General features: G+C 34.5%; 1 protein-coding gene across 8 annotated transcripts in view; it reads right to left on the bottom strand.

Moving 5' to 3' along the window:
- Nucleotides 1-23482, bottom strand: part of LOC138696340 (DNA polymerase alpha catalytic subunit-like) — a 575659-nt gene that overhangs the window by 401910 nt on the left and 150267 nt on the right. For 6 of the 8 annotated variants that reach the window (XM_069821156.1, XM_069821155.1, XM_069821153.1 and 3 more), the window contains exon 17: nucleotides 23296-23341. The exons of the other annotated variants lie outside the window; for them this stretch is intronic. The gene's annotated coding sequence lies outside the window, so the exon portion shown is untranslated. The remainder of the gene's footprint in view (nucleotides 1-23295; nucleotides 23342-23482) is intronic. 8 annotated transcript variants of the gene reach the window in all.

Below are 23482 nucleotides of genomic sequence, written 5' to 3'. Positions count from 1 at the left end.
GATATGATATGATATGATATGATATGATATGATATGATATGATATGATATGATATGATATGATATGATATGATATGATATGATATGATATGATATGATATGATATGATATGATATGATATGATATGATATATGATTTATACTTGTCGTTAAGCACATCCAGTGAGGTAACACTTCATATATTTCTTGTATACAGTGCCATCCCACCTTATTACACAGCAAATTTATGCAAGTCATAACTTACTTCCTTCTCTCTTCCACTTACATTCTTTTTAAATGTATCTCGTCACGTCTCGTTCACCGGCCTATCCATCTATATTTCCCCACTTCTCCACTTTTATCCTCCCCCTCACTCCACTTCACTTCCTATGATATCCTTGTCCCCCATACTATTTTCTTGTATTTTCCCCCACTACACCAACTTCTTAAATCATAATGTTTATTTTTAATATTCACCTTTATTCCTTCATCACTGCTCCCTGGATCCGTTCCATTTTTCTTCACTCGCCTTGTTGTTTTTCCCTGACTCCGCAACTCACGTACTCGCCTTTGAATCGCCTCAAAACACACACATATGTATACACATACATACATACATACATACATACATACATACATACATACATTCATACATACATACAAACATACGCATTGTTCTGTCAATTGGCACGCTTTTCACCGCAAACCTAGCATTCCTCCATTTTTCCTATTTTATGCCTTCCTCTTAATCTCCGCATATGATCCACACTCTTAATGTGTATTATCACATATCTTCTTCTGCCTCGAACTCATAACACTTTTACAATTTCTACAAGTGCATCCTTCCGTGGGCAGTTTATTTTCGACCAGTGACCCAACCAACTCCTTTTTTTCTTTCTGATCAGTTTCAGCATCAATCTTTCTTCACCCACTCTTTCCAATACAGTTTCATTTCTTATTCTGTCTGTCCATTTCACAGGCTCCATCCTTCTCCAGAAAAAAGCGCATCTTCTGCGGAATTCTGGAGGAAGGACTAAGGAAGAGATTAGTGAAGTGCTTTGTGTAGAGTGTAGCATTGTATGGAGCAGAAACATGGACATTACGATGAAGTGAAGCGAAGCGAATAGAAGAATTTTAAATGTGGATATGGAGAAGGATGGAGCGTGTGAAATGGACAGACAGAGTAAGAAACGAAGCTGTGTTGGAAAGAGTGTATGAAGAAAGAATAATGCTGAAACTGATCAGAAAGAGGAAAAGGAATTAGCTGGGATACTGATTGAGAAGATACTGAACACTGAGGGATGCACTGGAAGAAATTGTGAACGAGAGAATAGTTCGTGGCAGAAGAAGATATCAGATGATAGACGACATTAAGATAAATGGATTATATGTGGAGACAAAGAGGAAGGCAGAAAGTAGGAAAGTCTGGAAAAAGCTGGGTTTGCAGTGAAAAACCACCCCTTTGGCAAAACACTATGGATGAATGAATTAATCCTTCTCCACATCCACATTTCAAAATGCTTCTATTCGCATCACTTCAGCTCGCCCTTGTGTCCACGTTTCTACTCTATATAATGACACACTCCACACAAAGCACTTCACTAGTCTCGTCTTTATTATTTTATAGAAATCCGCAGAAGATTCTTCTTTTTCTATTAAAAGCTTCCTTTGTTATAGCTATCCTTCTTTTGATTTCGTGGCACCAGCTTATAGTACCCTCCAAGTATTTGAAGATGTTCATCTGCTCTCTCTCATTTAGTATTCGCATGTTTATGTTCTTTATTTTTTTCTGACAACCATGGTCTTCGCTATATTAGCATTATCGTCATGCCATACTGCTCACAGCTGTCACTTACCTCCACCAGCATATCTCTTAATAACTTCCCTTGTACTGCTAAAACACCAAATCATCAATGCACTTCATTCTTCTTCCTCCTACTATCATCTCTCCCATGTTATGAAAACAGTTCTTCACTAAATTCTTCAAATAGATGTTGAACAGAGTGGGTGATAAAGACATTCTTGTTGTACTTCTTTCCTTATTCCACTTCCTTCAGACATTTCTTCTGCTATGCTGACTTTGACTCGTTCTTTCATATAAAGACTAATGAACAGCCTCCTCTCTTTCCAATTCACATCTATAAACGAAATATAGTTTTGTACGTAATGAACTTAAGTAGTCTGAATGTAGTAATCAACACAGTAGTATCATTTATAATTGTTACTGTTGTTCGAAGGTATTTGAATTTTTCCACCTTTTCAAAGGATATATTTCCAATTTTATATTTCCTTTTCGTATTATGTCCTGGCCACAAGACATAATCATATTCTTTGTCTTTTCGGGATCTACTTGCAAACCAATGTCCTTACTTGTTTCAACTAAAATTCCCATGTTTTCCGTATATTTCTCCTAAAATATTCACGTCATCTGCATAAACAAGCAACTGATGTAACCCTTTCAATCCCAAATCCTCTCTGTTTTCCTGAACGATCCTAATGGCATATCCTATAGCAAAATTAAAAAGTAAGTGTGACAATATCAAATTAATCGACACCAGAAAACCTTAGACTATAGTTGACACAGCTATCATTACCGGCATTGAATTACTGCAATATTGTGGTCAGAAGTTTTGGAAACACTAAACTGATTGTTTAAAAGGAAATATGATGCTTACAATCAGATAACTATTTATGAGAAATTATGTTTTCGGAACTAGTTGGAACAACAGTGTGTTAAATTTTTAAAGGTTAGAACAAAAGAGTCTAGCAAGATATTTTACAATGTTATGTCACTGAACGGCCCATACATTGTCAATTTCGTAGTTATTTTCTTCATTTTATGATTAAAACCAATTTATATAACTGCTCGAAGAGGAGGACACGAAAGGAGAGAAGTGCAGAAAAGATAAGTTGTGATGAAACACAAATAAATCATTGGCCATGCGTCTAACTTAATCTTACTTATGACATTTTCAGGTTGAAATATATGAAACTGACAGTGGAAGTGCAACTCCTACTACGAGGGTTGGAACAAATTACTGTTATAAGAGAGATATTGCACTGTTGCATGCAAATATTTACTTATAGCCCTATATCTGCAGTGCTTGGGAAAAGTGACATCAGTCAGTTTCCACAAACCTTTTTTAATAATTTATTGACAACTTACGGAACATCTGCTCGCTTGGAAAAAGAGACATAAGTATTTCTCCCATTACAATAATTCATACAGAAAAAAATCAAATCGGCATAAACCAGTGTGAGTTGTCAATAAATTATCAAGAAAGGTTTGTGAAAAAACTGACTTATGTAATTTTTCCCAAGCACTGCAGATATAATAATACAGTAGTTTGAAACCTTATTTTGATTACAATAAAACTGATGCTGAAAATATCTTATATTCCTGATTAACATATCTCACATACCAACATCGTCAAAACTCAAATTTTTTGCACCATAATATTATGTACAGACCCTGAACACACTTATGAGAGGTCAGTCAATTTTGTATCTTATTTTCTGTTCTAGTTTATAAACTATTACATCACTGCTGTTGTTTGCATTATTAAAAGCTTACGGCAATCCTCAATAAGTCTATTAGTTTTCTTCTTAATCGAAAACCATGAAAAAATAGGCATAGTATATAATTATAATATTGTCGAAGAAGAGACAAATGAACTTCTCCGTTCTAATTGTGTGACAACTAATTGTTTGCTTATTACACATATAGTAACAGCGGTTAGTGACTGGCCCAGTGCTATACATTAAAGTGAATTATACCAGTTGGATATCAGAGATTCTCTCTGCATTGAAATGTAAAATGCAAGGACGATACGTAGTGACTGATGAAAATTATGAATCAATAACAATAGAGGTTATGAGATTATGAAATTAATATAACTGGCCTACTGTATTTGCTGTAAGCTTTATCCGAGTGGCTTTAAATCCTGCATCCTTTGTACTCGCCAGTTAATGTGTGTACATTATATCACAGTCTACTATATAGTCAGGAAGCTTGAGTTTTGAGGGTGCTAGAAACAATAGACTGTGACGGTACTATTTTGCATTGCCTGTAATGAGGCGATATTAGCGATCCTAGTGGTGAGCAACTATCTAATGTTTGCATATTTACTACGTATTGAGCTTCGCGAATGTATATACTAGACAGTGCTTATATTCCCCCCTGTTCCCACAGATACGATTTGCTTGTCCTTGGAGCCAATAGCATCGGTGTCAGAAACTATTGGTATTAGAGGAGTTGTACTCAAGCCTTTTCGTTCATATTTAGAAAATAGATATCAAGAAGTTATAATTGACAATTATAATAACAATTATAAATTGATCGATATTGCAATTTCACAAGGTACAGTATTAGAACCAATCTTATTTATAATATATACGAATTAATACTTATTAATAATTTGTTGAAAATTGTTCTAAAGAAATAAGGTGGTAATATATTTTCTTTTGCAGTAATAGCCTACTGTACTAACATTTAATGGGGAAAATTGGGATAACACTTATTGAAATGCTAGCAATGGAATTAACGTAGTGAAAAATTGGCTTGACTTTAATCTCCTGTCCTTAAATATCAATAAGACTACTTATATTCCATTTTCTTTAACAACGGAAGGTTTACCTCCAACTATGAATAATTATCACTTAGTAATACATAACATTACGTATAATGAATTAACAAATAATGACTGTAATTGGCCACATCTAACACCTTCCACACAAGTCAAATATTTAGGAGTTATTATAGATCAACATTTACGTTGGGATAAACAAATTGATTTTATGTGTACAAGTATAAGAAAGAAAATTTATTAATTCATAATCCTTCGACATTTTATCACTAAGGAGGCATTGAGAATAATATTTTATTACACAGAAGATTAATAAAAATTTATCTAACAAAAATATGGATTACCCGAAAAATTTAATTTATTCAGATTTTGAAGTATTAACTATTGAAGAAATTTATAAATATAGTTTACTAACTTACTACCACAGAAATCAAATAAAACGTAAATCTAGTCGACATGAATATCGTACACGAAGACAAAAGTCTACTTTCTCATTAATTGAGCCTAAATGTGATACAAGTGCAGCTCTTGAACATGGTGCTAGGTTCGGCTCAATACTTATAATTGAATTACAAACCATTTTCCAAATTTGAAATATTCAAAATTGAAGCTTTCGAAAAAGAGATTTATAAAATTATTCATGATATATAATATTAAAAAATGTATGTATTTTTTTACCTTTTATTTCTGTCGACTATATTCATTTTTTTATTGAATATCACTGGCTTCTGGCTGATTGCCAACTTATATTAAATCCTTTTTTTCTCTTTCTCTCTTTCTTCCTTTTTTGCTTTTGTGTGTTATTTAATGGCCTGAATTAAGTTACTTATTTAGTAAACTGCCCTTGTAAAATTTAATGTTACATTATTCACTAAGACCACACCGTACACGAGCCTGCCCCTTAGAGTAGTTGCTAGAAACATTTTTGTTTTATAATTTTAATTTGTACTCACCAACTAGCTAGTTAAATAAATTATTACTTGACTATTTTGAATCAATAATTACATACACAGTATTCAGTATTATTATTTCAGTACCGGTATTTCTTGCAGTGATTTTTAAAACTTTTCTCACACATAATTAGGTTATAGTTAATACTGTAATGTAAAAAAGTACATAAATAAATAAAGGTATGAAAAATATAATTACTGCCTGCAGAACACTGTGTTCATTAATGCTGTTCTTTCTGCATTTCCATTGTAACGACCGGCTCCACAGGCACATCTGCCACCTCATTGGCTATGTTGTGCAGAACTGCTGTCGCTACAATGGTCGCCAATGTTGAGGATATTTTCGCCCTCATTTCTAGTGCCAAGACAGGACATCTCCTCTTCCAAACTTCAAATAATCTCTCTACTGGGATTTTTAATAATATATAAAACAATAATTAGGACATTCATTGTTTTCCAACTTCGCACACTGAAGCCAGGTATCAAATATAGTACTGGCATGTACTGACCCAAATTAATGTAACTGCACAAGAATCCTCTGATTTTTGGTACAGATGTATATATTTTATATTTATATTTTATTTATATTTTACTGTATTTAGGTCTATGCACTTTAACTATAATAAACGTGTTTTATTGCTATAAAAGGTTTTTAATGCACTTTCTACTGTTCTTTTAGGTTATTTTACTTAAACCGGCCAACTTATCTCAAAATTAGTCTGGATTAACGAGGTTTTACTGTATTCATTTTGAGTTACAGCTATGTCCTCAGCCATAAGGTGTTAGCTATTAACTTGTGAAGTGAAGCGACATAATTTTATTTCAAAGATTTTCCAGTAGAAAGAGCTTAGATCTTCTTACACCTACTGGAATCGCCGCACCACTACCGGTGTAGTGGTATAACTCACACAGTGGCGATTCCTCCATGAAGGATATGAGAATGATCCTACAGTTTAATTTCATGCCTCTGAGGACAGAAAACTTTTAATTACATATTTTGATCTCCAATGCAGCTGACGTAATAATTTTATTTAAGCTTCCAATTTATGTCGTGAGTTGTCGCCACTGCACAGCTCAGAAATAATTTCTGAGGAACCATCCAAATATCTTACAGCAAACGGTTTTTTCTAGCAGTGAATTAAGTGGGCAGGGGAGGATGCTGAGGGCGGAGTATGGCTTGACTTTAACCGCGTATGAGGATATGACCGTGAATCCTAATACTACGACCCTTCTTTCTGGGTGATGAAGACCCTGTCAAAGATTACAATAAGAATTTTCAAGTATACTTATAGCCTGCTTAAATGCATTTCAGTGGTTATTTTAAAAGAATGGAATAAACGAAATAATAAATAATTTAAAATTATATAATGATGTAAAACTTTCACTGCTTGTTTACTTTGTGACCTGATAGAGTGTAAGAGAAGGTCCTATGGTCTTAACTCTGCCAGCATAAATAAACAAATTATTATTATTATTATTATTATTATTATTATTATTATTATTATTATTATTATTATTAAATATAAAAGGAATAAAAATAAATTACATAAAAGTATATAAAATAGGCTATAATAAATACAAGAATTAACAGGATTTTCAGATGAAATGACAGCCGAAATAAAATCTGAAGTTGCATTTGATCATTTAGAAGAATTTAACTACAGCAAGAAATTAATTGCGCAAACGTACGACGGAGCATCGGTAAATATCGGGCAGTACAATGGCTTAGGAGCCATCTTCGCAAGTAAAAAGGGGAGGAGAATCGAACTTCATTACAAATAAATTGACAGTTCCAGAATGGTGAGTCAAAAGCTAACATAGGCCTATTTGTATTGAATTACTATTATTATTATTATTATTATTATTATTATTATTATTATTATTATTATTATTACTTTGTGTCTTGGTCATTAGTCATCAATCTCATATCCTACATAAAAAAATCACGAGTCGCCACTGAACTCCCAATGTCTGCTAGTAGCTTCCCCACCAGTCGTCTGCTATCGCTGTTATTGTTTAGGTTAAGTTCTATTTGTTTACATCTACAAAATTGCTACCTATTTAAATGCCACGATGAGTCACGTCTACTCCCTCTGCAAGGCTTCTCCTCCTTTTATTTCAAAATTACTGTGGTTTCCCTTAATTTTCTAATACTTGTTCGCACACTGAGACAAAGAGTCCGTTTCAGTTACTACATATATGAGTCCAACTGATTGCAGAGTTTCAGGATATATGTAGAATGCATTTAAATTTCGGTGTCTATTTTCTAGATTTAAATGTTTTCTACGCATTCACATTTTTCAAAATTTATCTACTACCACATTTATTGACACATTGTTTTGATTTTTTTCCGCTCTTTCAGTATATTCCATTAATTGATAATTAACATTCAATATTATGCAATTGTAGAGTATGATTGGGTCTAAAATATTTAATTCCCTATAATGCATGCTTTCTTTTTAATTTTGAAATGATTAAATTCAATAATTTTCAATTCAAAACATAATTAAAGCTTCAGCTAACTAAAGGCAATTATATTATCCAATGCCATAAGTTAGCTTGTGAATAAAATGTATTGAAGAATTTGTGAAATTATGGAAAAAGACAGGAATTATATTGATATAAAAATATTAATATAAAATTGTTACAATTAATTAATAATGCCAATATTACTTACACTACAGCTTTGAAAATCTGCAATGTATGTGCCAAGTATTGCTCAGAACTAGTATGCAAAAAAAAAGTTACTGTATGTTTTATAGTTTAGAAATTATCAAAATCCAGTTCAGCTCCTCCTTAAGCACCATAACGAAACAAAACTAAGAACAAAGCGTTAACATGTAATATCTTCATAAACAGGACACTCGACTATGCCAATCCCAATCCTTCACACCTCTATATTATCTATCTACCTTGCCTTCGCTTCAGTTACATATCATCGAACCACAATCTCTTCACACGCACCCAGAATAGCCGTATACTAGTCATACCAACACATAAGACATCATCGTATTCGTCATCATACACAATCTCGCTATCGCGCTTGTGGAATACCCACCCAGTGACATCAGAGATTGTCGGAATTAAACAGTATTCAAAATAAAATTACTAAGCATATTCTTGCTGGGAAGAGTACAATGCACTAAACTGAGTATTCTATCTTCATTGTAAATGTTTCGAAATTGTTACTGTTTCATTTCCATTAAAATATTACTTATTCATACCCGTTTGGGTCCAATAACGTGCATTCATCGTCGTCTCTACACATTTAATATTTCGATAATAAAAGCTGTAGTATGCCAACACTCCCTTGTCAGTATAAAATATCTTATGGAACAGCAGAATTAAACAACAGAGAAATTCTCTAATATTTATCACTGTATGAAGTCAAAACGAGTAGTAACCCACCCTGAATACTACCTATGTATAAGTAGGCACATTGCATTCTAATAAAGTATTATAATTTCTACATGTTTGTGTGTCAGCATTTAGTACTCGTCTAGCTATAAAATAGGAACCAATTTTTTAAGTATGGACGAAGTGAATAATAATATCTTAAAGATAGAAGACGTGAAAACGTTCACATCTTTTATTGTATCGGTGATTTCAACGTACTCGCGCGTTTAGGTATTTTCGTCCGACGTCATCAACAATGGCCGACAGACACGACAACACGGATCGTTTCCATGGAAACACTGTGGTTTGCCATTTTCTGCGAAAAAGTTACAAATGATGCGAACGGCGCTTTCGGTTTTGAAAGGAGTATCTGCGATTGCGGGACGCCGAGAATTTTTGGGAGGCGCAACGCGGTTCTCCTTAGGGAGACCAGAATTGGTCAGAATTGTGACGATGCTTGGGACAGTGGGAGTAGGAGGCTATTGTCTATGGAATAGTCGTAGTCCAGCGGACAGGAATGATTCCAAGATTCCTGATCCAACTCCCTCCTCACCCACGTCGTCACAACCAGAACACCCCCGGTATGTCACCCAATTTAAATATTATTACGCACCCCCCACACCAATAATCACAGCCAAACGACAGTCATTCCCCCCATCCCATTACCTTCCTCATCAAAATCACCTCCATCCCCATCCCCACCCCCACCTTCACCTTCACCGTCACCTCCACCTCCAACTCCCCCCCGTTCTATCCTTAAGAAAGATAAAAAGGAAGATCGGGATCCCGACCGCCCGCAGAAGACGGTGACATTTGACCTCCCCCAGAAGTCTGAAAAGACGAAGGGGAAAGGCAAAGCAACCCCGGGCAAGAGCAAACTCAAGACTCCCCGTCATCGTCCTGTTCCTCCGTGTCAGAAGGACGATTGGCGCCAGAGGGCCAAGGAACCTTCTGAGTTGGAAGACGACGACGACGACTTCGAGTACATCGACGCTTTTATGAGGTATACGAGGGACCGAATAATGACTTGGGAATTTATTCGGGAACTACAAAAACCTTTCGATGGTGACGATGTACCCGGACCATCGTCTAGACGCGGACGGAAGTAGGGGAGTAAAAGGAGGTAAGAGTCAATTCTACTTCTTAATTATTACACTTATTATTATGTGAAACATATATATATATATATATATATATATATATATATATATATATGTTTCACATAATAATAAGTGTAATATATATATATATATATATATATATATATAAAAATCTGGGTTGTTTCAGGTCATACAGAATGAAACAAGCGAAGAGCTGCATCTCAACTGTGAAAGGTGGTACAAAAATTTATACAGGGTGGAAGATGTTCAATAACAGTAAGTTCAAGCACTAAATGCTTAAGATAAAAAGAATAGAATCTTCCTTCTCCCATTTTTTATTTTTATTTAGTAAGAAATATATTTTGTTTCTAGGAAACATCGCTATATCGCAGTGAATTCAGTAGCAGTTGCCAACAGACGGAAACACTCTTCCCTGCAGCACAGATGGCAGTCACGTGGAGATCGCCCTTACATCCTGTACCCGCCGTGCTCTGGCTTAAGATGAATGTAAGGAAAACATTATCGTCGTTGTTCCTACAATATCTCCTATGTGTAAAATATAAATTTTTTCAGTAGGAAGAATAAACAATTTTATTAGTGGGATTTTGTTCATTTATTTATTCTACACATTTAAATAACATCTATGTGCAGTCGGACTACATAATTGATAACAATAATCTACGCTTAATGAGCCAGTGTGTCACAATTACAAAATATATGCTTAATATTCACATAGGAGTTTACTTGTACCTATTATTATTATTATTATTATTATTATTATTATTATTATTATTATTATTAGTGTCATTAGCAGGAAATCATATAGATATATTAACGAAAATATAACATTGAGAGAAATGATATAATGTACTTAGAGAACAAATAAACTTGTTTTAAAATTCATGATACATAATATAAACTAGGGAACTCTGTCCTATGACTATTTGAATCTGGAATCGAAAATTTCATTGCTACAAGACGGCAATTCTAGCTAAAGTTTTATTATCGAATTATATAGACATGGGCATAATGCACATAGCTGTAGTACAAATAATGATTATTTGTACTACAGCTATGTGCATTTGTCAAAAGAAAAAGTGGCCGCTTTCCAGAAGCAAAGTTCCCTTCGGGTATCATCGCTACAATTCAGAGACAGGCGATGTTACATGTTGTTGTACCACATTGCCTGATATGTATGGTTATAATTCAATAATTCTTTGTGTTACTTAATAGCGTAATGGCAGCGTTCCTGCCTCTTATGCATGAGGTCCTGCTTTCGAATACAACCCAGTGCTTTTTATGTTCTTTTTTGTTTCGTTTTTAAGACAGAGGTACAAAGCATACATAATTGCTCCTTTCTCTTTTATGATTATTTTAGTAATTAACATCAGGTTCATGAATTTATTATGTCATGACTTTATCGTTATTTATTATGACATTATGGCTGCAAATAAAAAGAAAAATGATTTTATTCGCAACAAAAATCTGTTTCGTGACATATACAAAACAAACGTACTGGCATCTACCTTAGAACATTAAAAAAATTAATCGTTAAAAAAAACAACAAAAAGCCACGATTCTATCTTCCCCACATCTCGATCACATATTGCAGTCGAGTGGACATAGAATCGACTAGAATCTTTTCAAATAGCGACTGTTCTCAGCCACGACATTCCACAAGCAACCTGGACATACATAAGTGTTCTGCCCATGGGCAGGTCTTTCAACGCAAACCCAACATTCTCCAATCTTTTCTATTTTCTGTCTTCCTCTTAGTCTCCGCACATAATCCACATATCTTAATGTCGTCTATTATTTGATATCTTCTTCTGCCCCGAACCCTTCTCCCGTTCACCATTCCTTCCAGTGCATCCCTCAGTAGGCAGTTTCTTCTCAACCAGTGACCCAACCAATTCCTTTTTCCCTTTCTAATCAGTTTCACCATCATTCTTTCTTCATCCACTTTTTCCAACACAACTGCATTTCTTATTCTGTCTGATCACTTCACACTTCCATTTTTCTCCACATCCACATTTCAAATGCTTTTATTCGTTTCTCTTCATTTCATCGTAATGTCCATGTTTTTTTCTCATACAGTGCCACACTCCACACAAAACACTTCACTACTCTATTCCTTAGTTCTTTTTCCAGAGGTCCCCAGAAGTTGCTCCTTTTCTGTTAAAAGCTTCCTTTGCTCATCTTTGCGATTTTTCTTGGGAAGGATAAATGCGTTAACTTCCCATTGCTTTCCGCACACCACTGTCTCTTTCGAATCTTAATAGATCCCAGGGGCCCAAGCGTGGCGGCGAGAGAGTGGATTTGACTAATTGGGCCCTCCGGACTTCACCGAAATTCACCGCAAGGGTTAAATGTTAGTTCTATCAGGATTTTTGACCTGATCAGAACCGGGAAATCCCAATTAGCCTTTGCCCCCCGCATCCTGGACGAACTTGTACAAATCGTTAGAAAATCTTGGAGGGGGGATTGGGCCACTTTTACGCAAATGTTTCTTTACTTGTGCCCTCGTAGTTCAGTCGGAAAAACGTCGGAATTTAGATGTCAACGTCTGAGGTTCAATTCCTCGTCACTGATTTTCATGTTATTGTGTTTGAAGATAGTACTTATAATATAATAATATAAAAAGAAAAAAACTAACACCAGTATTATGCAATTGTATTGTTCCAAACCTAATATTAAATTTATGTTATTTATGTCGCTTAAGAACGATAACAGAATATAAATGATGACTTGAATATTATTTATATCGCTAACAACGCTAACAGAATATAAATAACTTCAATATTATTTATACAAGATCACTTACGAACGATAAGAATATAAATGGTAAATATCGGTTTGTTTAATTAATATAAGATATTATATAATATATAATTAATTATTTAAGGCAGTCTTGGAACTGTGTGGAGGACGGTTGAACTTCATTAGTAGAAGGGGTGGGAGTGAAGTATATTCGAAAACTCAGGTGCAATAAAAATTGAAGTAAAAATAAAATGATGTCCCTGTAGTAAACCATTTGATGTGTAGATTTAAGGTTCAATTAAAGTAACAATTTTATTTCATGGGTTTGAGCTACAAAATTAATTAGGTTTTCATCACAGACATTTCATTTAAGAATATTTATATATTTGGTTAATACTAAAAACATTAAATTCGGAATGGATAAAGTTTGTTGAAACGAAATCAGTGAATCACAACATTTATCAGGAACACGCGTTACTTATTCCTGAGTTCGTTGTGCGCAAGAAAGTGGCTTGTATTCAGAGGTGTTAAGAATATATTTCTCTTTAGAGAGAAAATCACTGTGAATCAAACCGTAACCCGTCTCCACCTACTCATACTTATGAAATTTATGCCCAACCAACATCTACATAAGCGATTCACAAATTTCCGGGTAGGTGAATCTAATCAGAAAGCGAAGTCTAAAAACAAATTTGCTGTTGAAGTTGTTGTTCGCACTAAGAACAAACTATCAGGTAGAAAAATATTACAATGTAAAGTAATGACAAAGATCATTTTCTCACTCTTCTATACATAGCAATATAGCTGTAAGAGAAATAGGTCTACAACTAGCATCGGTCTGTTTTTTTCAGAGCGTGTTGGTAATTTGCTGGATTGTGTTTGCAAGCGGTGGATTATATACGTCTATTTGATATTGCTTTTATTTATGTTTACTTAATTATTAGTCTTCTTACTTTATTAAAACTTAAATTGCAACAGCGAAATAAATATACTCCTATGAAGAACACATCTATGCAACGAATATTGGAAACGTGTAGTTGCTTTATTTCATTTTGAAAATTGTTTCCATAGTAACATTATAACAATCCATTTAGGTTACAATGAAAAGCAGTGTTAATGCGGAGCTTCTCCAACCGCCCTCCAGTATCTCACTGCATCTGTATTGAGAATAATAACACATAACAAACAATAAACGCTTATATTTCAGAGCATTTACACGTATCCACAAATTTAACGCTTATTTGAATGAATACGTGCAACACTCCCCCAACGCACCTTTGTGCGTAATTTGATTTATGTGTTGCTACGTGTGACCCTGACTGGTGCAAGAAAATATGTTTTGAGTTGTTTCTGACCTCTGTTGGTCAGTATTTAAAAGATGGTTTTCTTGCCGCTGCTTTGTGGCACAGATGTTCTAACTCACTCATTTATAGTGCGTAACACAACTTCGGTATTCAGCGTAATGGATGTACCAAGGACTGACGTTCTTCTGCTTAAGTAGTAAAGTCTCGTGGTGTGATTTGGAAATTTTATTTATATGTACCCGAACGACTCTATAGATGATCCCGATCATAACCCAGATACAGGCTATGTTTTTTTTTTAGCTTTATTAACATCTTAGGTTATTTAGCGTCTGAATGAGATGACGATGATAATGCCGGTGAAATGATTCGGGGTCCAGCACCGATAGTTACCCAGCATTTGCTCATATTGGGTTGAGGGAAAACGCCGGAAAAACGTCAACCAGGTACTTACCCCGATCGGAAATCGAACCCGGGCCACCTGGTTTCGCGGCCAGACACGCTAACAATTACTCCACAGGTGTCGATGTTACGAACAGCGATCGACAGGTATATTTTAATTAGTATGTGATTAGGAAACATCGTGTGTTGTGCATCATGGAATGTGTGTGCATAAAGTAGAAACACATAAGCATCCTCTCTTTCAGTTTTCAGGATTAAGTCTTTCACGAGGAGTTGAACTCTCGCCTGAAAAACGAGAAAGGAATCGAAAGAGAGAGAGGGGGAGGGAGTGTGAGAGAGAGAAATGAAAATAACAGAAATAAAAGAAAATGAAAAATGAATTTAGGCCTTGAACATAAGAGAACTCATATAGAGAAAATGCGATTCCAAGAATACAACTTTGGCCACCATGTGAGTGCCAAACCAGTACTGGAATACGTTAAATCAGAGGCTGAATTCTTTTTGGGATATGGGAAGCCATCTTGTCCACAACACGTACTTGTTTCAGGCAATAAAAATGTAAGCAATAAAGAAATCGTAAGTAAACATTGTTCAGACTTACATGTAGGGTTAGTTCTAATACTGTGGTCTTAGAAATTTCTATGACTATTCTATTATTTTTGTATCTTCCAATACAGGTACGTGAAGAAAAGAAAATCGCGACGAATTGTGTCCTTTATGCATACGGTGAAAGTAAAAGGAGTTCAAACAAACGTATGAAAACCCATGTTCGCTTCTTCAAAGACTGCATCCCAGCTGTAGCGGAATATAGACTATCCAGAACCAGATTAAAGATGTCAGCACAGCTTCGCGTAGTGACCAAAGCGGCACACACAACAAGAGATACAACAAATATTGAACAGAATCTGTAGAAACTTTGATAGATCAACTATCATAAATATCAAAGCCACTAAAGTAGGCAACAGATTTCACATACATTATATTTAGATTTTGATGTTACCATTAAGGCCCTCTTCTCGGGGCACTATCGTAAGTGGTGTGAAGGAAAGCGAAACCACAAGAGAATTCCGACAAATTCCGGCAAATTTTTGTGAGAATTTTAATATTGGTTTTAAGTTACCGAACTCAGTTAAATTTTTCACTTGCATTAGAATCAATATTCATACAGGGCTGCAAAAAGTAAGCCAGAGATGTATAAGTTCTATTTGCACTTCAGATACAAAGAAAAGTACATCTATAAAAGACAACTAAAACCCGAAACAAAATTAAGAAACTAATACAGGCCATAAGGCAGGCCATGTGACTCGCTTAACCCGATCACGAAGGGCGGCGTTTCAACCATATAAATTAATTGGAATGCATAAAGAGTAACCTATATTTCTCTTCAATGTAGTGTAATTGCATTAATAAAATTTAAAACAATGATTAGGGGACAATTCAGACATAATTTCTTGCTAGTTAAGGTGTAATATTATTTTTTGTGTGAAAATTACGTTGTTCGTATGTGTAATACCTGCCTTTATTTCGATTAAATATTGTGAAATTCTTGTACATTCATTTATGCACGATTCAATAATTTTCAATTGCACCGCACGAATATTTAGTTATCTTGAAATTATAGGTTATGTTTACTGTACCAGTTGCCCCTTTCTCTCTAATTTTAGTGGTCTCCAATGCCCTGCCACTACATGTCATATGGATATTATAGGTTATGTTTACTATATTTAACTTATATTCCTATATTCACAAATATACATTATAATTAAACATAATGTCATTTATGACACCCGTCACATTCTATTTGTCTGTATTTTAATACTACAATTGAGTAGGTACTGAATTATTGTATTTATCTACTACCTAAGAGACGAAGTAACACAATCGTACGTATACTAATTTCATAGGAGTGGTATGGTAAATTTTCTGTCTACAATTAAGGAAGTTAGATGTGCTAAATTAAAATCGCAATATAAATTCGTTTTATTGAACCTCAAAATAGCTTCCATTCTAAACTTAAAATGTTGATGCGAACAGATTATGTTAACACGTAAAATTCTCTTCACATTAAAATAACTAATTCAACAGTTCATAGCATAAATACACGTCAAAAAATTACTTTCATACTCCTTCGGCAAGTCTATCGTGCTATCAAAAAGGAGTTCGTTATATGGCATTAAAACTTTTTAATAGCCTCCCTATCGATATAAAAAATGAAACTCAAAACATAAAATTATTTAGGGCCAAATTAAAGAAGCACCTAATTTCTCACGCCTTCTATTCTGTAGGTGAATTCATGACATTCAATAACACTTCATGAAATTGATACTAAAACTTTGTGTTTTACTAGTAGACTATACTGCAAATCTCGTCTGTATATATTTCATCTAGACTGTGACTATAAATTAAGATTTTATAATAGTAGTAAGTTTTTTGACTTGTTCCATATTCTAGCTGTAAGGATGTATGAATACCATGGAATGTTAATAAATACAATACAATAACACAGTTTTGTAATTATTTCTGCAACATATTATGCAACAAGAAGTAAACGGGACTTATGGACACATTACACTAAATAAGACTTAGCTATGATACGCAATAAATTTATAATATAATATTTCACTGAGCTCCATACACTGAAATAGAAAACCCGAACAAACATTGCGGCCTGGTCTAGATCGAAAAGGCATTGACTATACCTTATTTCGCTTTGTTGTGAAAAGTTGTGTCAACTGTGAAATGTTCGTTATCGGTTGTAATAACTGTAAATGGCTAAAAATACAATAATTTGAGTAATAATATGGGAAAAGGAGACGTTTGTGGTACTTTAAATATTGTAAGAAAAAGAGGTCAGAGTTATCCTTCTTCCGAAAGATCCAGGAAGGTGAGTTTATAAAATATAATATATACTTTATGAAATTAATATATAAACCTTATGTATTTCACATTTCAATAGTGGAAGGAAAGTGATAATTTTTTCAAAAGAATACGATATCGAAAGTACCCTACAATACATTTTATCGTCTGCTGGCGAAAGGGTCTGTGATGAGGCGATAGTAGCGATCCTGGTGGTGAGCAAATATCTATCATGGATAAATATATATATATATATATATATATATATATATTTATCCATGTATCTATGTTTGCATATTTAGTAAATATTGAGCTTCGTGACATATATTAGACTGTGGCGCAACTCCAGACCTTACCGAAGCAGTGGTGTATGGCAAACCAGTTTAATGTAGCGTTTACAGTACCTAATAATAATAATAATAATAATAATAATAATAATAATAATAATAATATATTAATGTCTTAGGAACGAGATAGGTACACGCTACTATACTTAAATAATTTTGGTATAGTTCTTATATATTTAATGTAGGCTACTCCAAGTTCATTTGGATTTATTTTTAGACTAAACTATAGTCCTGGGCGGCATTTTATTAAAAACCCTTTGAGTAAACCCAAGCTAAATGCAGTTATTTAGTAGATAGGCATATTTGACTTATGTAGAAAGTCACCTGATATAACCTAGATAACAGAACTTTAAATAATTTTATATTTTATTTTGTAGGTTGAAGATATAAATGAAAATGCAAGTAATTCCACCAACCCTGAAATTTCTGCAGAGTGTCCCAAAATAACTATTTCTGTTCAAAGTGAAGTTGATATATCAGCTCACAATCCTAGCAAAGAAAGATGGAGGAAATTGAAATGATTTAAAAAACGTCATGTACAAAGTAAAGCATCCTCATTGTCATCTGTAGGAGAAAACAGTCGTGATTCTCAGCTTGCGGGTGGAAATAGCGACAAATTAAAAATTTATGTGATATGTTTTTATCTACTGCAAAGATTGTGAAAATTCATGTGGATTTACTGGATCGTAGCAAGAAAGGAATGTGATACCCAAAGGAACTAAAACTGTGGCCCTAAGGAAGTTTTTAAGTCCTAATGTTTATAAATGTATGGAGTACTACAGTTGTCTACAACGTGCTTAAGACAAATGACAGAAAAATGGCAGTACTCTTCTGCCCCAAATGAATTTATATTTTCTGGTGTAAAGTTGAAAGTGAGTAATTTACGTGCGATAGAGAAATATTGTTTTAATTTCAGATGAAATGTCATTTTTTACTTCATATCGAAAGATGAAATAGTAAGGTTAGGTAATACAGGTACTGTACAATGAAATGTGTAGACTAATCTATGTTTGGCATGAACTGGTAGGTCTACAATGTAGATTCTACATATTTGTAGTTGCTTCATAAATGAATGGGAATTTTAAAAAATGAGACAAAAGACACTGCCCGTTTAAGTATGGTATTCCTTGCATACCGTATATAATATGAAAATATGTAAATATAATTAGTATCATTATTACGCTATTATTGTTACTACTACTACCACCACTACTACTGTATTTTTCTATTGTGTATAATAACTATAATTTTGTACCTAATACTTTTTCATTTTTGCATTTCTTTGTATTACTGGTATGTATAACAGATCCTTTCAGTATATTACTCATTCTCTACATTACACCATTAGACCTATACATTCAACCAGAGCTAGTAGCTCTGACAATCCACGATCCGCCACAGCTCCGAGATCGACTCTGACTATTTCTGCGGGCCCCTTCTCCGAGAGGAAAAGCGTACTCCGACGTCACAACTCGACCAGTTGGTAATGACTGCATTACAGCGACCTTCTCTATTGCAGAGGCTATTCAGTGTCCAATTTCAATGTATATGCACAAAGTAGGCCTAATCTAACAGGTACAGATTTTTTTACATGTCGGAAATCTTCTGCACGGACGTCCCAGCCTTACTTCCCTCTCAGAGGAAACCATACTACAGGCTTCAAGCATCGGTCGGATCTGCATATTTTTAATTTCATTTCTTTTCACTTATTGTATTCCATATAATTTACTTTAGCATTTGAGCTTTAAGATGAGAAACAAGTCAAGATTTCACAAGATTGCAATTTTTTTTGGCAAGATGAAGTGAGCCGAGGATTCGCCGTAGATTACCTGGTATTTGCATTATGATTGGGTAATACCTCGGAAAAAACCCAATCAGGTAATGAGCCCAAACGGGAATCTAACCCAAGCCCTAGCGCAGCTCCAGATCACCAGGCTACCGAGTCTGCCGACTGAGCTACGTTGGTGGCTCTACAAAAAATATACACTAGTCCTACATAGCATACAAACCTACAAAATTATTCATCTTTTGAGCTATACATGTATATATTAATGGGTAAACTTCAATAAATACGGTAGGCTAGTTAATGTACTAGAAGCAGAATTAATTATTATACTGCAAAATGTGCTAATCTGCAAATATCAATTCAATCTTTACTGTCAACTTGAAATATTTCTCTCCATTCTTACAAAGATACTGAAAGTTATTTTTATCCAAAGAAATTATTATATTTACCCTATATGGGAAATTTCTGCAGACAACTAAAGACCGTCTCTAATATAAAAATCTTATTCGCAACACACATGGGCCAGTTGAGTAAATTAATCACAAAATAGATGTAATATTAGTATTCCTACTCATCTGTATTGTCTGCATGTGTTCCCATATCATCATCATCATCATCATCATCATCATCATCATCAATATCATCAACATCATCATCAACAACATCACAAAGTGATGGTGTGGTCAAGTCACTGTCATTTAATATTAAATGTAGGCGTCATTTAGAATGATGGCTGAACGGCTGTATCTTCGTAGTCAGTGCACTGTTTATTTGCATGTGTTTATTAGAACTGCAAATGGGCAAACACGCGATGGCACTGAAGACATAGTTACACAGAATAATTACATTTGATAATAATACTTACTTACTTACTGGCTTTTAAGGAACCCGGAGGTTCATTGCCGCCCTCACATAAGCCCGCCATTGGTCCCTATCCTTAGCAAGATTAATCCAGTCTCTACCATCATATCCTACCTCCCTCAAATCCATTTTAATATTATCCTCCCATCTACGTCTCGGCCTCCCCAAAGGTCTTTTTCCCTCCGGCCTCCCAACTAACACTCTATATGCATTTCTGGATTCGCCCATACGTGCTACATGTCCTGCCCATCTCAAACGTCTGGATTTTATGGTCTTATTTATGTCAGGTGAAGTATACAATGCGTGCAGCTCTGTGCTGTGTAACTTTCTCCATTCTCCTGTAACTTCATCCCTCTTAGCCCCAAATATTTTCCTAAGAACCTTATTCTCAAACACCCTTAATCTCTGTTCCTCTCTCAAAGTGAGAGTCCAAGTTTCACAACCATACAGAGCAACCGATAATATAACTGTTTTATAAATTCTAACTTTCAGATTTTTTGACAGAAGAGTAGATGACAAAAGCTTCTCAACCGAATAATAACAGGCATTTCCCAAATTTATTCTCCGTTTAATTACATCCCGAGTGTCATTTATGTTTGTTACTGTTGGTCCAAGATATTTGAATTTTTCCACCTCTTCGAAGGATACATCTCCAATTTTTATAGTTCCATTTCGTACTATATTCTGGTCACGAGACATAATCATATACTTAGTCTTTTCGGGATTTACTTCCAACCCTATCGCTTTACTTGCTTCAACTAGAATTTCCGCGTTTCCCCTAATCGTTTATGGTTTTTCTCCTAACATATTCACATCATCCGCATAGACAAGAAGCTGATGCAACCCATTCAATTCCAAACCCTCTGTGTTATCCTCAACTTTCCTAATGGCATATTCTAGAGCGAAGTTAAAAAGTAAAGGTGATAGTGCATCTCCCTGCTTTAGCCCGCAGTGAATTGGAAAAGCACCAGATAGAAATTGGCCTATATGTACTCTGCTGTAAGTTTCACTAAGACACATTTTAATCAATCGAACTAGTTTCTTGGGAATACCAAATTCAATAAGAATATTATATAAAACTTCTCTCTTAACCCAGTCATACGCCTTTTTGAAATCAATGAATAACTGATGTACTGTACCCTTATACTCCCATTTCTTCTCCAATATCTGTCGAATACAAAAAATCTGATCAATAGTCGATCTATTACGCCTAAAACCACACTGATGATCCCCAATAATTTCATCTACATATGGAGTTAATCTTCTCAGTAGGATATTCGACAAAATTTTGTACGACGTCAACAAAAGTGATATTCCTCGAAAGTTACTACGGTTAGTCTTGTCCCCCTTCTTAAAAATAGGTACGATTATGGGCTCCTTCCATTGTTCTGGTACAATTTCCTTTTCCCAAATTGCAAGTACAAGTTTATAAATTTCGCTAGATAATGCCCTTCCACCCTCTTATATTAATTCCGCTGGAATTTGATCAATTCCTGGAGACTTGTACTTTTTCAGATTTTCTATCGCATTTTCGACTTCAGAAAGTGTGAGTTCCGGTATAAATGGCTCAGCAGTTTGTATTTGAATTTCGTCCCGATCATTTCTATTTGGCCTATGTATATTTAGTAGTTGCCCAAATATTTAGTAATAATAATAATAATAATAATAATAATAATAATAATAATAATAATAGTAATATTTTAAAGTAACTAATTACTTAAAGTAAAAGTAATTTGCCATTACAACTTACATAGACACACATACATACATACATACATACATACATACATACATACACACATACATACATGTGCATACATGCGCATACAAACATACATACATGTGCATACATGCATACATACATACATACATACATAGCCTACATACATTCATACATACATACATACATACATACATACATACATACATACATACATACATACATACATACATACATACATACATACATTACAATATATATTCATTCAATTATTTATTAATTCATCATTTTCTGCAAACCCAACTGTCTCTAATCTTTCCTACACCCTGCCTTCCTCTTAGTCCCCGCACATGATGCATATTATCTTGATGTCGTCTATCACCTGATAGCTTCTTCTTCTCCGAACTCTTCTCCTGTTCACAATTCCTTCCAGTGTATCCTTCAGTAGGCAGTTTCTTCTCAGCCAGTGACCCAACCAATTCCTTTCATTTCTCTTCCTGACAAGTTTCAGCATTATTCTCTCTTCACTTACTCTTTCCAACATAGCTTCACTTCTTCTTCTGTCTGTCCATTTCGCACGCTCCATTCTTCTCTTTGGCACTGATACTCTTTCACTACTTTCACTTCACTCTCATCTCACTCACTGCACTGGCACTATGGCACACTTCACTGACGCTATACGAGTAGAACACATTTCACTGACACTATAAACTTTTCACTGATCAAAAAATTTCACTATCACTATATATTGTGATCATTGCAATCACTTTAATGATTACAGACCAACTAACCAGATAAAAAGGTTATCCAGACGATTTTACGGCTGTATTTCAATATCTCTCAGATGGTAGTTTCAGTCACAACTGAATGCGGAAATTTCATACGAATTTTAATACCAGAATATAAACACTGTTGACTACAAAAATGCAGAAAAGGATTTTTTGAAGTACTGCAACAGACAGATTGCGGCTCGATTTACGAGATACGTCGTTCTATATAATAATAGTATGGTAAGTTCTAAGACGCTGTTTTTCTGAATGTTACGTGTTACGGTAATCAAGTGATATGTCAAAACTTTTCTCATACAGTTCGTAGTTTCTTCCATCGGAAAGGAAGAATTATACATCCCGTGATAATAGAGTATTTCGAAATACTTTTTTCAATTACTATGTTTATTGTACTCGTTGAAAGACATTCATCTCTAAACAGATTTCCCACAGGAACGTACCCAGTCAATACTTAAAAAAACTTACCTTACAGTCGACGTCGACAGAGCTGGCTCGTGAAGGGGACGCTTACCTGCAAAAAACAAAACAAAACATCTCACATTAATCTTATACGACAATATACTACCACTGCCACCACCATTATTATTATTATTTTTTTTTTTCTAATGCTTTGTTATTCGAGCTATAACGCATTTTTTGGTGTAATGACGCA

Source organism: Periplaneta americana, chromosome 3, assembly GCF_040183065.1.
Source record: "Periplaneta americana isolate PAMFEO1 chromosome 3, P.americana_PAMFEO1_priV1, whole genome shotgun sequence".
Classification (NCBI taxonomy): domain Eukaryota; kingdom Metazoa; phylum Arthropoda; class Insecta; order Blattodea; family Blattidae; genus Periplaneta; species Periplaneta americana.
Note: the sequence above shows the minus strand (reverse complement) of the source record. Positions and strands in the feature narration are given on the sequence as shown.